At 42.1% G+C, this 22,866-nt stretch overlaps 1 protein-coding gene across 1 annotated transcript in view; it reads right to left on the bottom strand.

The window, feature by feature from the left end:
• Nucleotides 1-22,866, bottom strand: part of GALNT17 (polypeptide N-acetylgalactosaminyltransferase 17) — a 427,419-nt gene that overhangs the window by 231,845 nt on the left and 172,708 nt on the right. The gene's annotated exons all lie outside the window — the stretch shown is intronic.

Genomic DNA, 22,866 nt, shown 5'->3' on the forward strand with positions numbered 1-22,866 from the left:
CGTACTAGATTAAAAACCCCTTGCAGTTAGGTAGCATGTCTTATTCATTTCTTCATTCTTCAAGCTCTCAGCTCTGTGTCTACCCCATCGTAACAATGCAATCATGGCTTGTTAAACTGAATTCTTCCCAAGAATTACAGTGAGAAAGAACAAAAAGTGTTAGTTGCTCAGTTGTGTCCAACTCTTTGTGACCCTATGGATGCAGAGGAGCCCACCAGGCTCCTCTGTCCATGGAATTCTCCAGGCAAGAATACTCCATTCCCTTCTCCAGGGGATCTTCCAGACCCAGAGATTGACCCCGGGTCTCCTGCACTGCAGGCAGATTCTTTACCATTTGAGCCAACAGGGAACAGAAAAGAGCATGAAAAGGGGAAGGGAACTTTGAGGCCATTTGAGGACTTGGAAAAATGGTGTTAGTGGGTTTTAAGTGATGAAACTTGCTATGAGAGGCACACTGATGAAGCTTGCAGACTCCCAAACCACAGTGAAAATGCAAAACTCAATTTTTTTTAATGCTAATCCAATCCCGGGTTGATTTCCATTTATATCACTGAAACCATTTGAGGTCTTCCAGTCAAGTGTGAAATGATTCATTTAGCCCTTGGTGCATAAGAAGAACTTTTAAAAAAATCTGACAAGTTGTCACTAAGTAAATAATTTATCCATAATGGAGAAAAAGGCACAGTGTGGTTACTTGACTATTCGGATTAATGGGGAGTCACTAGTTAAATCATACACAGAGCCAAGTTGTAAAACACTGAAGGTTTAGGTTGAGCATATAAAACTGCCATTTCTGGCTGAAACTGGCAATTTCACATTGCTCTACCAAATACAATGAAAACCCACACAATTCTGAAGATTAAATAAACTGAACACAACTTTATATATTTGCTGTTTTATAAGGACTCTTATGGAATTCCTTTGTTTAAAAATTATTTCACCTAATCATCCAGATATTAAGATGACCAGTCCAGATGATCTCCACCTTCATGACTCATGAATAAAAGGAAGAAATGTGACTTTCACTTCAGATGGCTCACTGAAGCAGGAACCTAGAAGGAAGAACCAGTTTGTGACAGAAAAGTCATTTTCCAAGTTCCCAGGAGCATGGCTGTGAAGCATCATTTATAACTCTAAATACAGCAGGCGGACGAGACATAGGAAATTGGCCTGATCTGTTTATAATGACAGATGCTGAAAATGCTTTTTTTTTTTTTAACTAACTCTCAGATATTGGATTGCCATTTGTTCCTCTTAATAAAAAGCTGTAAAACACATATATGGAGACATTATTTTAAACTTAAAAGTTTTTTAAATTGGAGTATAATTGCTTTACAATGTTCTGTTAGATTCTGCTGAACAACAACATGAATCAGTTATGTGTTGTTGTTCAGTCGCCCGGTCCTGTCCGACTCTTTGCGACCGCATGGACTGCAGCATGCCAGGCCTATCTGTCCCTCACCATCTCCAGGAGTTTGCCCAAGTTCATGTTCATTGCATCGGTGATGCCATCCAGCCATCTCATCCTCTGATGCCCTCTTCTCCTTCTGCCCTCAATCTTTCCCAGCATCAGGGACCTTTCTAATGAGTCATTTGTTTGCATCAGATGACCAAAATACTGGAGAGCTTCAGCTTCAGCATCAGTCCTTCCAGGGAATATTCAGGGTCGATCTCCCTTAAGATTGACTGGTCCGATCGCCTTGCTGTCCAAGGGACTTTCAGGAGTCTTCTCTAGCGCCACAGTTCGAAGGCATCAATTTCTGGTGTTCTGCCTTCTTTACAGTCCAGCTCTCACAATCGTACATGACCACTGGGAAGACCATAGCCTTGACGATACAGACCTTTGTCGGCAGAGTGACGTCGCTGCTTTTCAGCACTCTGTCTAGGTTTGTCATCGCTTTCCTGCCAAGAAGCAACTGTCTTCTGATTTCATGGCTGCAATTGCCGTCTGCAGTGATTTTGGAGACCAAGAAGAGGAACTCTGTCACTACTTCCACCTTTTCCCATTCTATTTGCCATGCAGTAACAGGTCCAGATGCCATGATCTCAGTTTTTTAATATTTAGTCTGAAGCTGGCTCTTATACATATACATACACCCCTTCCCACTTGAGCCTCCCTCCCCACCCATCCCACCCATCCCGGTCCCCACAGAGCACTGAGCTGAGCTCCCTGTGCTATACAGCAGTCTCCCAATAGCTAACTGTTTTAAACATGGTAGTGTCTGTATGTCAATCCCAATTTCCCAATTCATCCCGCCCTCCCTTTCCTTCCAAATCTACAAGTCTGTTCTCACTGTCTGCAACTCTATTCGGACACCTCAATTAGGTTCACCTGTACCATTTTTGTAGATTCCATATATGTGACTTAATATATTTGTTTTTCTCTTTCTGATTTACCAAGCATCCAATGGCTATAATTCACATGAAGAAGCAAAAGATCCTGATAGAAGTCATTGGTGGCAATAAGTTCTTGTTGAATGAATGTATAAATGAACAACCCAATGGGACACATAAATCCTGTGTGAGTTACCCAAAGTCCCCCAAATTTCTGTTTGCAGTGTTGTGGCCAACAGCAGTCATTTCTATATCTGACTTTATATTTCTTATCATCTGTATCAGTAACTCTGAAACTTCAAAGACTATGAGGACCCTCTGAGGTATTATTTGAAATACACATTTCTGAGCCCTGGTTCCAGAGATTCTAGTTTAGTCAATACAGGGTACTGACAAGGAATAAAGCCCAGGAATCTGTAGTTCAACAAGAGCCTCAAGGCTCTTGATGCCTCTGTTCCACTGATGTAGGTAAACATCCCATCAGTATAGATCTTGAATCTAATATCTACAAACAATAAAAAAAACAGCATAACATAAAAAAGTAATAAATAATGGCTTAAAAGACAAATGGGCTTCCCAGGTGGTGCTAGTGGTGAAGAACCTGCCTGCCAGTGAAGGAGACATAGAGACATGGGTTCAATCCTTGGGTCAGGAAGATCCCCTGGAGGAGGGCATGACAACCCACTCCATTATTCTTGCCTGGAGAATCCCCATGGACAGAGGAGCCTGGCAGGCTATGGCCCATAAAATTATATTATTATTATAAGACAGAGAATCCCCTAAGCTTCAAATTATCTTTGAGTAAAAAAAATAAGAAAGCAGGGGTGGTTATCCTGATATATCACAAAAAGTAAAATTCAAACCAAAAGTATTAAATGCAACAAATTAAATATGACAAAGGTCATTTTTAAATGCTAAAGGCCACAATTCACAGTGAAAATATAACAAGTTTTCATATTTAAGCACCAAAAAATATAGCAACAATCTTTATGCATCAGTAGAGTAGATACAAAAGGCAGAGGGCAGAATCCATAATAATAGTAGATATTAATGCTCCACTCTTAGTATAAGCGAATCAAAGAGACAATGAGTAAAAATATAGATTTAAGTAACATAATCAATAAGATAGAACTTACAGATACTCAAACTTTACTCTCAGAAAATAGACAATATACCTTCTTTTCAACTTCAGGGAAAGAGTTATAAAAAACAGTCCCAAAGGAAACATCAGTGTTTCACAGAATAGAAATATTACAAACAGCACTCTGATCAAAATGCAATAAAATTTAAAAGTATTAATAATTTTTTAAAGTCATCCACCTGGAAACTTGAGACCAAGTTTCCAGTAAACAAATCTTGAGACCAAGGTTAAATGCAAACCAAAATTTTTACATTTCTAAAGTAATGACAATGAAAATACCACATAGAAATATCAGGAGGACACTTTCAAGCAATAAGAACAATATTCAAAGCCTTAAAAACTTTTGGCAGTAAAAGTATTTGAACTTCCTTACCAGTTCTGAAAGCTAGGAAAAGACCAACAACGTAAACCAAAAGGAATATGAGGGAAAGAGTAAAACTATAAAAGCAGAAGTCAATGAGTGAGAGAAAAGAAAACTAAAAAATGTAATCAATAAGTCACAATTCTGGCGTTTAGAAAGTAATCATCAAAATAAGACAACTTTTAGCTAATTTATAAATTTTCTTATGAAATAAGAAAAAAGAGAAATAACCATTGAAACAAGAACTTTTTTTTAAAGTGAGACTAATTTGCAGATGTCTGCAAATAAATTTGAAAACCTAGATGAAATGGAGAACTTCCTAGGGAAAGGCAGTTTGCCAAGGTTGACTCTGTTAGAGACAGAAAACCTTAACAGACCTATTGCCTCAGGAGAAAGAGAGAAAATTATCAAGAAATTACTGCATTAAAAACCATCAGGACCAGATGGTTTCACAAGTGTATTCTACCCAACTTTCAAAGACTTTACAGTCCTAATGCTCCAAAAACTGTTTCAGAGCATTGAAAAGGAAAGAAAACTTCCTAATTCTTCTTGTAATTTTTATTATCTAAATCTCTTAAGGACAGTACAAAAAGAGAGAGAATTATAAATATTACTGCAAAATTTTAGGTAATAAACTAATGAATATTACATTAAGAAAAACTACATTATGACCCAGCAGAATTTTTCCAGGAATGCAAATTTGGTTCAATATTAGGAAATCCTATAGTCTAACAGATATGGGGAGAAAAAGAATCTATGATTATTTGTTTAGACAGTGAAAGTACTTTAAAAATCTTCAAAAATTTGACTCTCTTAATAAAAACAAAAAATAAGAATTGATGGATATTCTTAACATGGTAAACAACTGTATCAGTTATAAAGCCAGTATTTTAATGGGAATATACAAGAGGCACTTGTATTAAGGTCTAATAATGTCAGGAATAAGGCATGGGTGCCACTTTGCTCTTCTAATTCAACATTCTACTAGAGGAATCAGGAAATGTAATCAACTACCAGGCAGACATCACCTGTAACCAAATGATCAGCATTAACACCCCCAAGAACGAGACAAACAGACCCCACGTGCATCCTCATAAGAGGCACGAAGATAAACATCACTTTTGTAGCAATCCTGCACAACAGCACAGCCTGAATCTAATTCCAAAGACACAGATGAATCCAAATGGAGAGACATTTTTCAAAATGGACTGCAGTCTTCAAAACTGTCACTGTCATGAAAGACAATGAAATACTGCAGGACCATTTCAAAACAAAAAAATTCTAACAAATGAATGTAATACCTGATCTGGGACTTTCTTCTTCTATAAAGGACCTTACTGAGACGCTGAAATCAGAATAAGATCTACACGTAGTAGATACTATAATATTATCATATTGTACTGTGGTTATGTAAGAAAATGCCCTTGTTCTCAGGATGCTGTGCCGTGCTGTGAGTAGTCACTCAGTCGTGTCTGAGTCTTTTCGTGGACTGTAGCCTGCCAGGCTCCTCTGTTCATGGGGATTCTCCAGGCAAGAATACTGGAGTGGGTTGCCATGCCCTCCTCCAGGGGATCATCCCAAACCCAGGGGTCGAACCCAGGTGTCTCCAGCATTGTGGGTGGATTCTTTTACTGTCTGAACCACCAGGAAAGCCCAAGAATACTGCAGTGGGTAGCCTATCCCTTCTCCAGGGGAACTTCTCAACCCAGGAATCGAACGGGGGTTTCCTGCCCTGAAGTCTTCTTTACCAGCTGAGCTACCTGGAAAGCCCTTGTTCTTAGGATATGAACACTATTTAGAAGGAAAAGGGCACATGTTTGGAACTTATTCTTAAACGCTTCAAGAAAAAAGTACATGCATAGGGTTTCCCTGATAGCTCAGCTGGTAAAGAATCCCCCTGCCATGCAGGAGACTCAGGTTCAATGCCTGGGTCAGGGAGATCTGCTGGAGAAGGGATAGGCTGCCCACTTCAGTGGCTACCAGTCCATGGATCCAGGGAAGATCTGGATCATGGATCCACTGGATCCACTGGATCCATGATCCAAATCTTCCCTGTAACTCAGAAGGTAAAGAATCTGCTTGCAATGCAGGGGACCCGGGTTCAATCCCTGGGTCAGGAAGATCCTCTGGAGAAGGGAATGGCAATCCACTCCAGTATTCTTGCCTGGAGAATCCCATGGACAGAGGGGCCTGGTGGGCTACAGTCCACGAAAAGACTCAGCCCATGGGGTCACAAAGAGTCGGACACGACTGAGCAACTAACACTACACTACTACCCACTCCAGTATTCTTGCCTGAAGAATTCCAGGAATGGACAGAGGAACCTGGCAGGCTACAGTCCACGAAAAGACTCAGCCCATGGGGTCACAAAGAGTCAGACACAACTGAGCGACTTTCACTTTCTTATTAGAGATCTAAAGGCTGTAAAATGTCCACGTTTGTGGAATTGGGGTAAAGGGTATGTAGAAGTTTTTTGTACTATTCTTGCAACATTTTTGTAAGTCTGAAGTTATATAAAAATGAAAATTTTAAAATAATAATGATCATAAAAACAACCTCCTCTGATTCCCAAGCCCTCAGGCGCAACCCACTACTCTTTTCCCCTTCACAATAAAATCCGTCAAGACTAGTTATTTGCTCTCTCCATTTCCTCCCTCCCATTCCTTCCTTCAGTTCAGTTCAGTTCAATTGCTCAGTCGTGTCCGACTCTTTGCAACCCCATGAATCGCAGCATGCCAGGCCTCCCTGTCCATCCCCAACTCCCAGAGTTCACCCAAACTCAGGTACATCGAGTCAGTGATGCCATCCAGCGATCTTATCCTCTGTCGTCCCCTTCTCCTCCTGCCCCCAATCCCTCCCAGCATCAGGGTCTTTTCCAATGAGTCAACTCTTCACATGAGGTGGCCAAAGTATTGGAGTTTCAGCCTCAGCATCAGTCCTTCCATTGAACACCCAGGACTGATCTCCTTTAGGATGGACTGGTTGGATCTCCTTGCAGTCCAAGGGACTCTCAAGAGTCTTCTCCAACACCACAGTTCAAAAGCATCAATTCTTCAGCACTCAGCTTTCTTCACAGTCCAACTCTCACATCCATACATGACCATTGGAAAAACCATAGCCTTGACTAGACGGACCTTTGTTGGCAAAGTAATGTCTCTGCTTTTGAATGTGCTATCTAGGTTGGTCATAATTTTTCTTCCAAGGGGTAAGCACCTTTTAATTTCATGGCTGCAGTCACCATGTGCAGTGATTTGGGAGCCCTCAAAAATAAAGTCTGACACTGTTTCCACTGTTTCCCCATCTATTTCCCTTGAAGTGATAGGACAAGATGCCATGATCTTAGTTTTCTGAATGTTGAGTTTTAAGCCAACTTTTTCACTCTCCTCTTTCACCTTCATCAAGAGGCTTTTTAGTTCCTCTTCACTTTCTGCCATAAGGGTGGTGTCATCTGCATATCTGAGGTTATTGATATTTCTCCTGGCAATCTTGATTCCAGCTTGTGCTTCTTGCAGCCCAGCATTTCTCATGATGTACTCTGCATAGAAGTTAAATAAGCAGGGTGACAATATACAGCCTTGACATACTCCTTTTCCTATTTGGAACCAGTCTGTTGTTCCATGTCCAGTTCTAACTGTTGCTTCCTGACCTGCATACAGGTTTCTCAAGAGGCAGGTCAGGTGGTCTGGTATTCCCATCTCTTCCAGAATTTCCCACAGTTTATTGTGATCCACACAGTCAAAGGCTTTGGCATAGTCAATAAAGCAAAAGTAGATGTTTTTCTGCAACTTTCTTGCTTTTTCCATGATCCAGCGGATGTTGGCAATTTGATCTCTGGTTCCTCTGCCTTTTCTAAAACCAGCTTGAACATCAGGAAGTTCATGGTTCACATATTGCTGAAGCCTGGCTTGTAGAATTTTGAGCATTACTTTACTAGTGTGTGAGATGAGCACAATTGTGCGGTAGTTTGAGCATTCTTTGGCATTGCCTTTCTTTGGGATTGGAATGCAAACTGACCTTTTCCAGTCCTGTGGCCACTGCTGAGTTTTCCAAATTTGCTGGCATATTGAGTGCAGCACTTTCACAGCATCATCTTTCAGGATTTGGAATAGCTCAACTGGAATTCCATCACCTCCACTAGCTTTGTTCATAGTGATGCTTTCTAAGGCCCACTTGACTTCACATTCTAGGATGTCTGGCTCTAGGTGAGTGATCAGACCATCATGATTATCTGGGTCATGAAGATCTTTTTTGTAAAGTTCTTCTGTGTATTCTTGCCACCTCTTCTTAATATCTTCTGCTTCTGTTAGGTCCATACCACTTCTGTCCTTTATTGAGCCCATCTTTGCATGAAATGTTCCCTTGGTATCTCTAATTTTCTCGAAGAGATCTCTAGTCTTTTCCATTCTGTTGATTTCCTCTATTTCCTTGCATTGATTGCTGAGGAAGGCTTTCTTATCTCTCCTTGCTATTCTTTGGAACTCTGCATTCAAATGGGCATATCTTTCCTTTTCTCCTTTGCTTTTTGCTTCTCTTCTTTTCACAGCTATTTGTAAGGCCTCCCCAGACAGCCATTTTCCTTTTTTGCATTTCTTCTCCACGGGGATGGTCTTGATCCCTGTCTCCTGTACAATGTTACGAACCTCTGTCCATAGTTCATCAGGCACTCTGTCTATCAGATCTAGTTCCTTAAATCTATTTCTCACTTCCACTGTCAATCATAAGGGACTTGATTCAGGTCATACCTGAATGGTCTAGTGGTTTTCCCTACTTTCTTCAATTTAAGTCTGAATTTGGCAATAAGGAGTTCATGATCTGAGCCACAGTCAGCTCCTGGTCTTGTTTTTGCTGACTGTATAGAGCTTCTCCATCTTTGGCTGCAAAGAATATAATCAATCTGATTTCGGTGTTGACCATCTGGTGATGTCCATGTGTAGAGTCTTCTCTTGTGTTGTTGGAAGAGGGTGTTTGCTATGACCAGTGTGTTCTCTTGGCAAAACTCTATTAGCCTTTGCCCTGCTCCATTCCGTACTCCAAGGCCAAATTTGCCTGTTACTCCAGGTGTTTCTTGACTTCCTACTTTTGCATTCCAGTCCCCTATAATGAAAAGGACATCTTTTTTGGGTGTTAGTTCTAAAAGGTCTTGTAGGTCTTCATAGAACTGTTCAGCTTCTTCAGCATTACTGGTTGGGGCATAGGCTTGGATCACCATGATACTGAATGGTTTACCTTGGAAACAGAGATCATTCTGTCATTTTTGAGATTGCATCCAAGTACTGCATTTCAGACTCTTCTGTTGACCATGATAGCTACTCCATTTCTTCTAAGGGATTCCTGCCCACAGTAGTAGATATAACGGTCATCTGAGTTAAATTCACCCATTCCAGTCCATTTTAGTTCACTGATTCCTAGAATGTCGATGTTCACTCTTGCCATCTCCTGTTTGACCACTTCCACTTTGCCTTGATTCATGGACCTGACATTCCAGGTTCCTATGCAATATTGCTCTTTACAGCATCGGACCTTGCTTCTATCACCAGTCACATCCACAACTGGGTATTGTTTTTGCTTTGGCTCCATCTCTTCAGTCTTTCTGGAGTTATTTCTCCACTGATCTCCTGTAGCATATTGGGCAGCTACCAACCTGGGGAGTTCCTCTTTCAGTATCCTATCATTTTGCCCTTTCATACTGTTCATGGGGTTCTCAAGGCAAGAATACTGAAGTGGTTTGCCATTCCCTTCTCCAGAGGACCACATTCTGTCAGACCTCTCTACCATGACCCACCCATCTTGGGTGGCCCCACATGGCATGGCTTAGTTTCATTGAGTTAGACAAGGCTGTGGTCCATGTGATCAGATTGGCTAGTTTTCTGTGATTATGGTTTCAGTGTGTCTGCCCTCTGATGCCCTCTTGCAACACCTATTGTCTTACTTGGGTTTCTCTTACCTTGGAAGTGGGGTATCTCTTCACAGCTGCTCCAGCAGAGCGTAGCCACTGCTCCTTACCTTGGATGAGGTTGCCCCTCCTAACCTTGAACATGGAGTAGGTCCTCTCGGCCCTCCTGCACCCGCGCGGCCACTGCTCCTTGGATGTGGTGTTGCTTGCTCGGCCGCCACCCCTGACCTCGGACATGGGGTAGCTACTCTCGGCCGCTGCCCTAACCTCAGGCGCATGGTAGCTCCTCCCGGCTGCCTCCCCTGACCTCCTCAGACGCCGCCCCTGACCTTGGGCATGGGTTAGCTCATCTCAGCCACTGCCCCTCGTTCCTTCCTTAACCAATCCCAATCAGGGTTAAATACCTTCGCCAAGATCATCAAAGAACTTCCTGTTGCCAAATACACTGATCATTTCTGGCATCTCTGTACCAGTCACTGCTAAGAATCACTCCTTCCTTCCAGAAATACTCTCTTTTGTGTCACTGTGTTATCATGGATTTCTTCCTCCTGTTAGCTGTTCCTTCTCCACATCTTTTGCTGAAGTCCTCTCGTACTTCTCTGCATTAAGTTGAAGTGACACAGCACTCGACGCTGGGCCCTAGCCACATCTCCAGCTTTCCTAAGTGACCTCAGCTTTGATGGCCACCTCTATGCTGAGGCCTCCAAAGGCATGTCTCCAATTCCCACCTCTCTCTTGAGTTCCACAATCATCAGTCAGTCACCTCTTTGATATCTCCAATCTCATGACTGCAAGTCAAGTCAAACTTAACATATTCAAAGTAGAATTTGTAAAAATATCTCCCCAAATCTGTTTGTTTCCCAGTCTTCCTCAGCTTAGTAAATGGCACCACCTTCTCCCATGCATTTCCATCTGAAACCCAGAAGTCTCCTGTGATTAACTCCAGTGTAAATCCCTGTCTTCTTTCTCCATCTCAACTATGCTCACCCTATTTGGAATCACTGTTGCCTCCTACCTGAACTATCCTCCCAACTGGTCTCCTTGTTTTCTCTTGCTCTCTGTAGCCCATTCTCCAACAGAAAACATAATGACCTTTTAAAAATATGAACCAGGGACTTCCCTGGTGTTCCAGTGGTGAAGACTTTGCCTTCCAATGCAGGGGGTGCAAGTTCAATCCCTGGTAGGGGAGCTAAGATCTGACATGCCTCGCAGTCAAAAAATCAAAACAGAAAACAGAAATAATATTGTAACAAATTCAATAAAGACTTTTAAAAAGGTCCACATCAAACAATTTTTTAAAAAGACACACATAAACCCGATCACAACACCTTCCTGTATCAAATCTGCAGTGGCTTCCGTTACTATTATCATGAGCTTCCTAGGGCTGTCATCACAGAGTATCACAAACTGGATGACTTTAAGCAGGAGAAATTTATTCTTTCACAGTTTTGGAGGCCAGAAGTCTGAAATCATGGTGTTTGGCAGGGCCAGGCTCTGAAGGCTCTAGGGAAGAATCCATCCTTGCCTTTTCAGAGCTTCTGGATATTGCTGACAATCCTTGGTGTTCCCTGGCTTCTAGATGCGTTACTCTAATCTCTGCCTGTGTCTTCCCACAGTCTTCTTCCTTCTGGGTCTATCTGCATCTTTGTGTCTCTCCTCTCCTTATGAGGACACCAGTCATCCTGGATTTAGGGCACACCCTCATCTAGTATGACCTCATTTTGACTAATTTCATTTGCAAAGACCCTAGTTCCACAATAAGGTCACCTCCGAAGATTCCAGACAGAGTTTCAACCCAAGATGGAATAAATCCCAAATTCTTTATCATTGCCCATGGCCCTTACCATCTGGTTCCTATATACTTCTCCATCCTCCTCAAACCATTTGCCAGTATCTCCTGTCACCTCCTAAATAAAGCCAAACCCACTCCAAACTCAGGGCCTAAGGACCGCTCTTTCTGTCAGGAGAGTTTTTCTGCCAGATGTTGGCATTGCTGGCTCCATCCTCTGCTCCTCTACTTTCTCAGTGGAACTTCTTTAATGTATACCCTCATTTCCACCTATTCCAAATACAAGCATCTTGTTTATTTACTTTAATGCAATTATCACAACCTATTATGACCCGTGTTTGCTTTTTTCCCAGTTTGTTCTGGTTTGCATTGCCATCTTAGTGTCCGACATAGATGCTAGTAGATTGGAGCTATTCAATGAATATTTACAGAGTGGATGATAAATTCAAACACATCAGTGACTGTGTCATACTGTTATAAGTCCCAAGGCTACCTACATGGTCCTTGAAAATGCTGGTTGAAATCAATCAACTAACAAATCCCATCTATTTTCCCCATGTCACAAAGTATACTTACACAAGAATTCTCTGGATAAGACTTTGTAAGACAAAAACAACAGCTCCAATTTTGCCACTAGGGTTTGAAATATTTAGTAAGAATTACATGTCTAGCCTAGCCTAGCCCCAGACTCATCAAACCACCCATTACCAGAAATTGCTCAAGCAGATCCACGTGCAAAGTGGGATCAGATTCACCATGACGATAAGCCACGGCTGATTTAACTTCTTCAAGGTTATGGTATGAAATAGGACTGTGCTCCTAAAAAATTCATTCGTATCCACAAAACACTGGAGATTTATGCAGGGTTCAATATTATCATCAGGGGTCAAGTATATAGGAGATACTACCCATGGAGGCAGATCACACGACTTCATCATCACAACATACACCAATGAAAGGAATTTTCCAAGGATATTTAATTCGCAGTACCTCTCCTGGAAGCAATTTTGTATTTATTTATTCAATTGAATTATTTATATTATTCATAATGAAATGAAACACAAACAGCACTGGTTCCATCACGTCTTCCTTTGCTTTCATTTGGTTTGCTGCCGATGACTATTTTTATGCAAATGAGGTTATGATGACATTAAACATTTTCTACTGATTTTGCAAGAACAAATATGTTCTCTCCATATGCCACAGTCTCCTTTTCGCTGCATCCATCCTCAAAGTTCTGTTGGCTGATCAGAATTTCTTCTAAATTAACTCTGAGGACGTTCCATCTGTGATACTGATGAGCTTGTCTCCCTTTGCAGTGCACACAGAACACACCCATTAATGCATGAATTTAGCCCGTTTTGCCCGTTCCACCAAAAGCCTTCTTCATCCCTCCAGCTCTTACAGTGCTGTAAATCTCACCTTGTTACCAAGGACGGTGGCATTCTCCTGCTGCCACTTTGGGGGATGTTTACTCCACTCACAGAGCAAAAACAACCAACTTCATACATAAAAAAAGGTGTTGTGATGGCAGAGATGTTTGCTCTATTGATCATATTCATGACTGAGAAACAAATGCTTCCAGGAAAGTAGTTGACATAACTATGCACTAGATACATCAGGGTGGAATCAGGGGGGCTGGCTAAAACTGGCTTGTATAGGCTAGAGCGGGCTTTCTTCCAGGGTGTGTGTGTGTGTGTCTGTGTGTATATCTGCTGCCCAAGGTCATTTTATCTCAGATTACACTGCAAGAGTATGGGGCACAGTGGGACTAAGCAGATAGGAAAACCCCTCTGGAAACATACAGGCTGTAGGTTTCAAGTCTAGAGTCCCCAGTAACAGGCGTTACGGGAATTTCTCAGAATGACACTAGGTGAGCTGTTCTCCTACAGTTTTCCTGCGTCAGTCCTCACATAAAGTACTCAGAGGGCCACAGAAGCAAGAACTACCACCGCTGGAAATCCCAACACTGGTTTGATTCAAGGCTCTAAGTTCATTTATGAGAATTCCATTTTCCATAGTCACATCTACATCTGGGGAAAGAGAACCTGGAATTCAATGACCCTACTGGTTGTAAACAGACCACAGAGCAGATCCATTTATGTAGACTGGACAAGGTTCACGTTGGTTTCTACCCACTGATTGCAAGATTCCCATGCAAGAAATTGAAACTTGTCCAGAAAGCTCTCTAGAACAGAGAAATAAAGGGGACTCTTTCTGCAGCCTCACTTTAAGGCATTTAGATGAGAATCTTTTCAGATTCCCAATAAAAAATTAAATTAACTTTGCCAATTCATAAACTTGGGGGCAGCCAGGCTGGCCCTATCTTCAGGAGACATTAGAATCTTTTCCTGGAAATTAGCTGAGTCCTTGATCCCCATCATATTAATGACACTCCTCGTAATGCTGATATTTATCTTTCTACTCTAAATCTCTGCATTTGAAACACCCCCAGAGAGTTTCAACCATTTTATGGGGTATAATGAAATTATAAAAGGAAAGTCATTCAAAATGAGGTCATTTTCTATTCATTTTCATTCACTAAATAAACAGACGCACTCAAGGATATGGGATGGAAAGGAAGAAGCCATATAGAAGGATGGGACACAAGATAAACCAACGAAGGACAGGAACATCTCAAGCATGGGAATCTTTACCCTGTTCCAACCCGCATTTCCTCTTCCATCTGCCGCTACAGAATCTCAGAAAATGGCAGAGCCCAAGATCCTCCCAAGTTAAAAATAAGAATCATTCAGGGAGCCTGTGAAACAATGCAGATTTCCCAGTCTACCAGCTCTGTAGCTGGGCCAAGATGACGCTTTAAATCTGCCAGCAGCAGCCTTGGTGATTCCAGTGCAAAGAATGTGGTTCTCCATGTTTTGAGACACTGTGTGTGTGTGCTTCCTGAGAGTGGGCTTTCTTACAGGGTGTGTGTGTGTGTGTGTGTGTGTGTGTCTGCTGCCTGAGGTCATTTTATCTCAGGGTACACTGCAAGGATATGGGACACAGTGGAAGAATGTGAACACAGGGCAAGAATACGGGACTAAGCAGACAGGGAAACCCCCTAGAAACATACAGGTTGTGGGTTTCAAGCCTAGAGTCCCCAGTAACAGGCGCTATGGAAATTTCTCAGAATGACACGAGGTGAGCTGTTCTACAATTCTTCTGTGTCAATCCTCACATAAAGTACTCAGAAGCTACCTGGAGAGCCTATGAACAAGAAATTAAGGGAGGTGCTTCCCTGGCAGTCCAGTGGTTGAGAATCCACCTTTGAATGCAGGGAGCTCAGGTTCTATCCCTGGTTGGGGAACTAAGATCCCACAAGCCTCAGGGCAACTAAGCCCGAGCGCTGCAACTAGAGAAGCCCGCATGCCACAACAAAGACCCGGTGAAGCTGAAAAAAAAAATTAAAAGCATGAAAATAGAAATTAATACTGATGTTTGAGCCCCCACTCCCAGGGATTCTGATTTAATTACAATAGTGCTCTGAATCCGTGGGTTCTGAATTCATGCACACACTCTGGGGTGGAGTCTGGGTTCCCAGAGTTAAACACACCCAGGTGATGTCAATGCCCAGTGAAGGTTGAGAATCTTCCCTTGTAGGGAGACCGGGAACCAAGGTGGGATGCAGGCCCTCTCCAAGCTTCTACATCTCCCTCCTGAAGTTTCTGACATGTTTACCCCAAGAACAGTCCAGACCCCTGTCTGAATCATCATAGTTATTCTGAGATTTCCATCTTTGTGTAACGGGCAGGAAATGTTGACAATGGACTCATCTGCCCCTTGATTACAACAGTTTCAAGTACTGATACAGGAGCAGATGGTGCTGGCAGCAAAGGGTGATCTTTGTGCCACCCAGACCCCACCCCAACCTGGAGCAGGGGAGCCCTCTCCCAGCTGCATTCCCTACCCCCACCCTTCCCCCTTCACCTACAGTCGACTTCTGAGACCCAGTCAAACTCCATATTGGAGCAGCTTCACAGAAAGTCTCAAAAAATCAAAACTTCACCAAGAATACAGGCTTTCTGCAGTGAAGGCCACAGGTAAACAATGCCCGCTCTTTCAAAACTCTCCTTATCATCTCAGAGGGTCTCAACAGAGGGAATTAATTCATAGAAAGCAGCCAGGACTTCAGCCCAGGAACTCCATAGGGCCCAGCAACCTACATTTTTAACAAGTTTCAAAGACCTCCCTTTGTGAAACACTTTAACACGTGTACTTTTTTTTTTTTTTTTAAATATTCAATCCTTTTCATTGAATAGATGATTTTCATATCTGGGAAAAAAATAAGCATTTCAACTTGTGAAAAAGTAACATCAGACACTACACTGTGCTTTTGGTTTGATCACTATGGATGACGGCTAAATGGAGGCAGGAGGCAACTGCCCTCCACTCCACTAGCCTTCCTATTAAAAAAAATTTTTTTTTATTGTGTAAAAAACATTAAAATAATTTTTATTAAATTTTTTTTAAATTTTATTTCATACATAATATGAAACATACTACTTTTACCATATTTAATTGTACAGTTCAGTGGCACTAAGTACATTGATGTTGTTGTGTAACTCTATCATCTATCTCCTGAATTTTTCCCCTTCCTAAACTGAAACTCTGTCCATCTAATGCAAAAAGCTGACTCACTGGAAAAGATCCTGATGCTGAGAAAGACTGAGGGCAGGAGGAGAAGCGGGCAACAGAGGATGAGATGGTTGAATGGCATCATCGACTCAACAGACGTGAGTTTGAGAAGACTCTGCGAGATAGTGAAGGATGAGGAAACCTGGTGTGCTGCAGTCCGTGGGGTCGCAAAGAGTTGGGCACAACTTAGCAACTGAACAACAGCAACAAGCCAACCCCCACCCCGTCACCCCCCTACTTATGGCCCCTGACATCTACCCATGTACTTTCTGACTATGGATTTGACTATTCTAACTACTTTGTATAAGGGGAATCAACAGTATTTGTCTGCCCCTAATGTATGTGAGTGAAGTCACTCAGTCGTGTCCGACTCTGCGATCCCATGGACCGTAGTCTACCAGGCTTCTCTGTCCATGAGATTTTCCAGGCAAGAGTACTGGAGTGGGTTGCCATTTCCTTCTCCAGGGGATATTCCTGACCCAGGGATTGAACCCAGGTCTCCTGCATTGCAGGCAGACGCTTTAACCTCTGAGCTACCAGGGAAGCCCATATCCCTAATGTATACTGGAATGCATTTTTAAGGTTAACTTAATTGGCCTTCCTCAATAGGGAAGCCATGGTGAATCTCAAAGCTAAGCCTCCCAATCGGCCCTGGAAGAGCCTTAGGAAGCAAACATTCTTTCCCAGGTGCCCACCACAGCCTGACGCCTGTCTCAGGCCAGGTGCCCTGGAATTCCATGCTGACGTGGGGACAAGAGAATGGCCATCACTGTAGACTCGTGTTTTCCATATTGGAGTGAGGGGCACAGTTGTACCCACATTTCATTTGGGTAGATACTTCCCTAAAGAAAGTGAAAGTCTCCTAGTCGTGTCCAACTCTTTGCAATCCCATGGACTATACAGTCCGTGGAATTCTCCAATTTCCCTTCTCCAGGGGATTTTTCCAACCCAGGGATCAAACCCAGGTCTCCTGCACTGAAGAAGGATACTCTACCAGCTGAGCTACAAGGGAAGCCCCACTTTCCTAAAGATTCTGTCATTAAATCTTCATGGTATTTTAAGGATAAGGGATATGTAAGGTAAAGGAGCTTTTAAAAAATAATCACAACTAATACTTATTGATCAGATATCGTTAATTCATGAGAAGGTCCCAAAGTAATGCCTGGTATATTAGTCTCTGCGGGTCATATATAATGATCGATTATGAAGTCAATATCAGCATTTCACATATGAGGAAACAGAGGCACAGAAAGGTTAAACAACTTGCCCAAGGTCACAGAGCTTTTAAGACACAAAGCAGGGATTAGACTCAGTCATGTTTCCAAGTCTGTGCTCTTGATCTCCATGAAAAACACTCATTAAATGTTTTTAAGTGACTCAGACACACTCTTCGGACCTGGGGAACTCATGAAAATGGGACAAACTTCAGTAATAAATATTTCAGGAATTACCACCCTCGAGTACTGAAAAGGAGGGTACCCCCCATCCCATTCAGATTTCTCTTTACTCTCCCACCCCCCAAACTAGGTAAGAACCAGCTCTAGCCAAAGAAGCTTGTCCTGGTTATACCTGTAGGTGAAATTAACTCTCTGGTGAGACACTTTCTGAACCTAATAACATTACAATAGTTATTTTTCCTGAATTTTACCCCCTCAAAATTCCATATCCCTTAGAGAGGATTTCAACTATATTAATGTATATACCAGGAGGTTTTGGGCTTCCCTGGTAGCTCAGCTGGTAAAGAATCTTCCTGCAAAGCAGGAGACCCTGGTTCAATTCCTGAGTTGGGAAGATCCCCTGGAGAAGTTGATAGGTTATCCACTCCAGTATTCTTGCCTGGAGAATCCCCATGGACAGAGGAGCCTGGTGGGCTACAGTCCATGGGGTCGCAAAGAGTCAAACTAAGCACAGCACAGTACCAGGAGGTCTTAACAGGCAACAGTTAATCAGATTCAAGATACAGCCCCTTTGGTAGTGGAATTTGGGTAGAGATGAAAGTGGTAAACAGGAAACAGGCAAAGAAAATGGAGGAGGTGAACACACACAAGTAAACACACGCATGCACACACACACATACACATAAACACAGAGGTGTGCATGTATGACGCACACGCACTTCCCTGAAGGAATAGTCCCATCTCTAAGACACGGGATTCTTTTTCTTCTAGTGTATACCAGCATGGAGCAGAAAAGTTCCATCACACAGATATGGATGGGTAAGCAGAGGCAACCCTGTGTGGGCGTATGTGCACAGGTCCTGAAGACATCCACTCAGCAGGGTCTGAATCAGGCTCCAGCACGGTCAGGCTGTGTGGCCTCGTGCAGGCTGGTTCACTGCCCCAGTGTCCCTTCCCTCATTTATAAAACAGACATGGTCACAGCTACTTCGGCAAGTGGTTAAATTCAAACAAGATCAATAAAACATGCAGCACAGTGACAAAAACATAAAAGGCAGTCAATAAAAGGGAATAATTATTGTGGTTAGTGATTCAAAGACATTCTTAAGCAGGCAACTACTTATTATTTCAAGCAACAAGCATCTATTGGACGACTATCCTCTGTGCCCACGTTTATGAAACAGAAAAGTTTAACTTAAGATTCTTGAGCTTTTAAAGGTGCTTTCAGTCTATCTGAAGACCAGCATATGGGATGTAGGATATGTATCCTCAGAGGAATAATTGGGGAAAAAAAAACCAGTCACAGCTGTAATTATCAAATGTGTCCTTTTCACAGGAAATGGACAACCTGAGTTGGGTCTTGAACAGTGAGTGGATGCATTCCACTAAATGATAACACTACAACTCACATACACACACAAACTCAGCCTAAAATATCCACTGGACCTGGATGATTCAAAATCTCCGTGGTTGGGCCACAGCATCCTTCCTGACCCTCAGACCCATATAGTTGTCTGACAGACATGACTTGAAGATAGTCCACAGACATCTCATGCTGTATATGTCCAAAACAGACATTGGTGGCCTATAACGGCTTCAAATGGTGACAATAAAGGAAAGAGGAGACTTTGTGAGTGAAGCAAAATGAATTCCAAAGAAACTTGACATTGGGATTTATAAGCAGGAGGCCAAAGGAGAAATTGAAGATAACAGCAGTAGAAACTGCCCGTAAATTACCTACATGGTCTGGGAGGAAGAAACAAGCCATAAAATGTAGGCAGGGATTTCAGCTGTGGCTTTAATAAACTCAGACAGATTTTTGTGCTGCTGGTTGACCCCTCCCCCATATTATGAGATAAGTGGGCAAGTGGATAATTAATATGTCATGATATGATATAGAATGGGATATGCTGGCAAGGGAATGGAGTGGGGATTAATAAAGCCTTGTCTGGCTTCTGGTGTTGCAAACATCATCTCCTTACTTGCACACACACAGTCAAATAATGAATAAAGCCAAGCTGGACATATTCATCTCATGGTTCCCTCAAGAAAGCCCTAACTATGGGGACCCCTGGACAAGCAGCATTGCTCTCCCCTCCACTGCGTCTCTGCAAAACATAACCTCTCTGCAGGATTCTCTCTCTTGCTTAATGAAATCACTTCCACTGTCTCCCAAGCTAGAAACTTCTGATTGTACCCTCATCCCCTCTATCCAATTAACTAACTCGTCTTGCTGATTCTTAAAAATTTTTCTGGAACTTCCACTCCATCCCGTCTGTCCCCGGTTTGTTACAGAAAATCACTTCTTTGATGGCAAGGAATGGGACTCTTATAAAACACTCACCATATTATCCAAAGTCTTTCTCTTCTGTCTGGCAATGCCTAGCAAAGAGTTGGCACTCACCAGGTATTGAGTGGGAAAAGAAGAGATTTTATTTAGCCATCCTGCTCCCAGCTTCCAACTCCTCTAACCTTTCTCACATTCTTGCCACACTTAAATATTATTTTTAAAGAAAAAAAATCACGACAATGGGCTTTCCCAATGGATCAAGTGGTAAAGAATCTGCCTGCAATGCAGGAGACACAGGAGATGCTGGTTCGATCCCTGGGTCAGAAAGATCCCCTGGAGGAGGAAATGGCAACCGACTCCAGTATTCCTGCCTGGAAAATCCTATGAACAGAGGAGCCTGGTGGGCTACAGTCTATGGGGTCGCAAAGAGTTGGACATGACTGAGCACACACATCACAATAATACCATCTTGCCCCAAGTCCTTCATTGGCATCCAATGACAAGGATGAAAGTTCCTACCCAAGGCAGGTTTGGCATATAACATGCTCCACAATCTGCTTCCTCCTTCCTCTCCAGCCTCTTCCATGATTCACTCTGGAGATTCTATCACTCAGCCCAAAGTTTCTGTGCTGTTTCCCCAGCCCTCAAATCAAGAACTTCCCCAGTTCTCCTGCATGTGCTGCTCACTCTCTCCAATGTTCTGTCTTCTCTAGAGAGGAGAACCCCTGCCCACCATTAAGATCAAGGTCATCTCTTCACTGCCGTCTGACTCTCCCAGAAACGGGCACTTCCTTACCTTTCCTTAGGGTCTCAGGTCCTCTGAAAACAACTCACAGGACTGCAAAACACCACCTGACTGCCCCACCCACTTTGACTCCCCAGGGGGCCGAGCAGTGCCCTGTTCCTCATCAGGCCTTTAACTCGGGCAGACTGGGGACTTCCGTCAAAAGTCATTTTCAATGATTTTTTTTTTTTAAAAACAAACAAATAAAAGAAAAGAAAATGAAAAAAAAAATAGGAAATAGCACGGAGCCTAGAAAACAAGCCCACTTGTGTATAAAAAAGTACAAAATATATTCCATTGAACAGCTCCAAATAAGAGAAAGTTATTTCCAAAATCATTTTGAAAGAATAAGGGACAGACATTTGAAACAAAAGGTACATACCTCATACCATAATCGAAAATAAACTCTAGATGGATGGAGGAGCAAAACGTAAGAGTCATGGAAAAGGAACACAATACAAAGCAGAATGTTTATCCGTATTCTGAGAGATGAGATCCTTCTCTCCTTTAAAGCACTGAAGGAAATGAAAATGGAAAGACTGGCAGTTGGGGGTTCATACAAATTTAAAATATTTGTCCAGGGGAAGAAAACAATCATGGAATTAAAATAAAACACATTTTGGAAACCATTTGCATGAAATATGACACACAAATGGTTAACCCCAAGATTACCCCCAGTTCATTCATATTTATGAGAAAAACAATTCTGTCGACAGTAGTAGAATAATAAAACAATAAGAATTAAAGCAACTTGAGGTTCTGTATAAAAATGCAATGAAGTTAGCCCATTTAAATTCTCTAAACCTCAGAGAGCTTTTGGGGCGTGTCACAATGAAGGTCTCGCCCGTGGGGGCACAATTTCTCCAGGGCCTGGGCTGCAGGGGGAGGAAGGGAACTACTCTGGCTCCAGACAGCTGTCTCCCCTCACATGCCCTGGGCACAAATATCAGAGGAGCAGCTTCTACAGGCAAGCCGTTTGCCACCATTTGATGGCAAGGATTAATTTGCAATTAACCAAGGTTAATTCGGTGTCTTTGACTGTGGAGCCCAGAATTTATAATGCTACCTCTGGTCGCCACGTACGGCATGTGGGCAAGCTCTCAAGTTCCTCTTTAATTTCACCTTCAAATTCATCCTCTGTATACCTCCCCAGATTCTAAAAAGGCAGAGGTGGTTATGTCCTTCAACACAGTTCTCCTCTTTCTTCTATCATACTTTCACCCTTCCTAATCTTGCCCTTAATATTTTGGTATAGATTTACATTTATTGCTTCATTAAACTTTTATTTATAAAAAAATATTTTAAGATTTTTTTTTGATGCGGACCATTTTTAAAGTCTCTAATGAATTTGTTACAATATTGTTTCTTTTTATGTTTTGGTTTTTTGGCCATGAGGCATGTGGGATCGTAGCTCCCCTACCAGGGATAGAAACCACAACCCCTGAATTGGAAGGCAGTCTTAACCACTGGACTGCTAGGCAAGTCCCTAAACTTTTATTTTATTAAAACAAGATGTACACAGTCTCATCGCATTTCTGTAATCTCAATGTTTCTAAATAGCAATCATTATGCTACTATATCCGGATATTTAAATTTTAGACATTTTCAATTGACTTTCTGTTTCTGACCATGAAGATTTAATTTGCTTATACTACAATGAGATATCACACCTGGTATTATAGGGTGGCAATTAACAACAACAACAAAAGAACTAGAAATAACAAGTGTTGGTGAGGATGTGAAGAGAAGGGAACCCTTGTGCACTGTTGCTAGATATGAACGTTGGTATAGCCACTACAGAAAGCAGTGTGGAATTTCCTCAAAAAATTAAAAACAGAACTACCATATGATCTAGCAATTCCATTTCTGGGTATTTATACATTAAAAAACCCCCACTAATTCAAAAAATCTATCTGCCCTCCCTCCATTCACTGAAGCATTATTTACAAAAGCCACAATATGGAAACAAAGTGTCCATGAATGGATAAAGAAAATGTGATACATATATATACGTATTATTCAGCCATAAAAAGAATGAAATCTCAATTGCAATGATATAAATAGACTTTAAGGGCATTATGCTAAGAGAAGTGGGTCAGACAGAGAAATGCTGTAAGATCTCACTTGTATGCAGGCTCTTTACAAACTAAAGAACAGATCATTGTTGCCAGAGGTGAGGTGGGACGTGGGTAGTGACGGATGAAGAGAGTCAAGAAGTACAAACTCCACTTATAATACA

Source organism: Bos javanicus, chromosome 25, assembly GCF_032452875.1.
Source record: "Bos javanicus breed banteng chromosome 25, ARS-OSU_banteng_1.0, whole genome shotgun sequence".
In the NCBI taxonomy this organism is placed as follows: domain Eukaryota; kingdom Metazoa; phylum Chordata; class Mammalia; order Artiodactyla; family Bovidae; genus Bos; species Bos javanicus.